The 3,378-nt window shown below is 39.8% G+C and overlaps 1 non-coding gene across 1 annotated transcript; it reads right to left on the reverse strand.

Moving 5' to 3' along the window:
• Positions 1–2,411: 2,411 nt before the first annotated feature.
• LOC132619058 (small nucleolar RNA R71) lies at positions 2,412–2,517 on the reverse strand. The gene has a single exon (XR_009574493.1). It is a non-coding gene; the product is annotated as a small nucleolar RNA R71 (small nucleolar RNA).
• Between the last annotated feature and the right edge of the window lie 861 nt (positions 2,518–3,378).

Consider the following 3,378-nt stretch of genomic DNA (forward strand, 5'->3'; position numbering starts at 1 on the left):
AGACTTGGCACATTTGGGTTTACATGCTCTACTTAGGCGATGACGTGTACTTGGTTCCGATTATGTTTGACTTATACTTGTTGATTTATCTATCTGTCTTACTTTATTGTCTGGATTATGTTAGCTATACTTAGTCGGCCGATGATACCTACTAGTACTGTGGTTTTGTACTGGCCTGCACTTGTTGCATTCTTTTATGAGTACAGAGTTCCAGGTTAGTTCTTCTTCCATCTCGCATGGCTGATAGTCACTATCAGGACTGCTTCGAGTTTACAGGGTGAGCACGAGACATTCGCTGGCTTGAAGACTCCTCTTATTATATCTTACTTTTTCATTCTGAGACATAGACAAATTTGATGTATTATTATATTCTAGACTTGTGTATTTTCACTTAGATGCTCTTCTATGGACCAGACCAGACACTGGGTGTATTTGTTATTTTTGCACTTTTTTCTATATTATTATCACAAGACTTACATGATTATTCTCTTCCGCTTAATTGAATTATTTATTTATGCCTTTATTTTTGTTGGGTTGAGGGTTCGCTTACCGAGGTGGAAAAGGTAAGTGCCTGCACGGCTTAGCCAAAATGATTCGTGATAAGTTGGTATCAGAGGCCTAGGTTACCCGATTTATAATACAAGAGCGTGTCTAGTAGAGTCTCATGGATCGGTACGATGAGCTCCGTACTTATCTGCGAGAGGCTATAGGACATTTAGGAAATCTCACTTTCTTTTATTCTTACTTTATTCTAATTGATATCTGGAAAGATCAAATTGGTATCTGACTCTTATCTCTTCTCTCGCAGATGGTGAGGACTCGAGCTAATATAGCCCGAGGTCATATACCAGAGCCCATAGCTACGGCTAGCACCCAAGGGCGAGCGACAGTCCGAGGACGCAGCAGAGCTAGAGGCTGCAGGTGTCATGACACAACCAGTGGGCCATGACGGGTACCCGGAGTTGACTACCGAGCACCACTCCCAATGCTATCTATCATACCCAGCCTGGACATATGTCAATTTCAACATGAAACTCTTCATGAGATAGTCATTAACATTTATAAAACATATTTATATATGTATATACATCAGCCCACGAAGCTACCAAAATGCTATACAAAGCATTCGCTAGGGTATTCATGAGACATCTACTATCCACGTATATGTATTTATGAGCCTCTACTGGAGTACTGAGAATAAGGACGGGGCAGGACCCCGTCATACCCAAATATGAACATAAAAGAATGCATCAATAAGCTGCACCTCTGGAGTAGTGGGGTACCCTTGTATAAGCTGATATAGCTCCTAAGAATCTGGGCCGCCTCCATGTCTACCGGTGGGCATGAACACAGCGTCCATAAAAAGAAAGGACGTTAGTACGAACAATGTACTGAGTATGTGATGTGGCGTGATTTTACGCCACAATCGATGCTTTTCGGCTATAAGTTTTACTTGTTTTTAAGAAAGTCTATGTGATTTTTCATGGTTTTTAGTGTTTTTCAGGTAACGGAACATATTCGGAATGAAAACAGCAGAAAGTGCAGAAGTGGTCGTAAACTCAGTTTACGAATCGTATTCTGAAACACAGGTCGTATTCCATGGTCGTATTAAAGAATAAGAAGAACCAGAAAGGCAGGCAGAGGAAATGGTGATTTACGAACAACTTTTATGGATCGTATTCCACTTTACGGTCCGTATTTCAAAGCGTATTTAACCATTCGAGCATCTGGCAGAAAGTCGAAGTTTTGGAAGTTGAAAGACGACTGGGCAGTTTACGGACTGTAAACCAATTTACAGTTCGTATCTCAAAGGATTGAAGTTGCTCAAAACTGGAAGGAAGACCCAGTCGTAAACTAGTTTACGGTCTGTATTTCACTTTACGGACCGTATTTCGTATCGATGGGGACCAAAGTGCTAATCTGTAACTTTCACGTTTTCAGAACCTAGAAATAGTCATTGTAGGGTTTTAATAATCATCAGTTATTATATTTTTGTCTCTTGACTTAGAACATTAAATACTCTCTAGTTTTTGAAGGTTCAAACATCAATTCAAGTATAATCAATTCCTCTTTTCTTCCAAAGTAAGTAATTTTGAATTCTTCAATTTCTTATTTCTTGTTCTTTGTCATGAGTAGCTAAATTCCCTTACTAGGGTTGTGAACCCAATGATGGGTGTTGTGTGATTGGGTTGTGATTGATATACACATAATGGATTATTAGGGTTTATTTATTCTTCATTCTTCATTCATAATTAATGGTTGCAAACATTGATTAAAGCCATAAACCTTGATTTATTTGGGAAAATAATTAGGGTTGGTAAGAATAAATAACAAGGACTCAAAGCATACTTCATGGGCAGAGATGGTGACTATTTTTCTCACAAAATGGTACCCCCCTAGCAAGAAGGCTGAAATTCGTGACAAGATATATGAATTTAAGCAGCGACTGGGGGAACATATATATGAAGCCTGGGAGAGATTCAAGGAGTATTTGTATAAGAGCCTGAATCATGGTTTTCCGGAACACATATTAATGGAGAAGTTCTGTCGAGGGCTAGATCCAGTGACGTAGTCAGTTGATAATAATGCAGCTGATGGTTGTTTCATGAACAAAACTTATCGACGAGTAACCAACATACTTAACAAGCTGACAACTCATAATCAGGCTTGGCACTCAAACAATGTTGATGTGGTACCGTATGGTAGTGCTATGATCCAGAATATAGTAAAGGAGAATCAAGACACCCAGCAAACATTGGCAGAACGTGCAACAAATATTTCCTTGCTAACGAAAAAGTTTGATGAATCCCAAATCAAGAAGGTAAATGTTTGTGAGGATGATACAGTTTTGCTAAAAGGGATGTACCATACTCAAGATGGTCCGTTCCACGATGGGCCACCTATGCAGGTTGAAGATGCTAATTATGTTAATAACTCACAAGGCGGTTACCAAAGACAGAATTACCAAGGTGGTTATCAGAATCAAAATCAATGGAGACCTCAGCAAGGTCAAGGTGCTTATAACAACTCTGGGAACTACATAAATAATTATGGTGGTCCGAACCAAGGGAGCTACAACAACAGAAACAATTTCGGGAACAAGAGTTCCAAACCTTATATACCACCGAAAGGGCAGTCAACAGAGCAAGGTAGTTCGAAGGTTGAATCAATGCTTGAGAAGATTCTGGCCAATTAATCTAAGTCTGAAAGGACTTTATCTGGGCTGACAGAAACAGTGGGTTCCCATAAAGCGGCTATTCGGAAGCTTGAGTCACAGATAAGGGATATTTCTAGAGAGCAGCACCCCCCTAAAAAGGGAGGACTTCCGAGTGACACTATTCCAAATCCAAAGAATGGGGGAGGTGGTGTAGACCATGT

This window comes from Lycium barbarum, chromosome 1 (assembly GCF_019175385.1).
Source record: "Lycium barbarum isolate Lr01 chromosome 1, ASM1917538v2, whole genome shotgun sequence".
In the NCBI taxonomy this organism is placed as follows: domain Eukaryota; kingdom Viridiplantae; phylum Streptophyta; class Magnoliopsida; order Solanales; family Solanaceae; genus Lycium; species Lycium barbarum.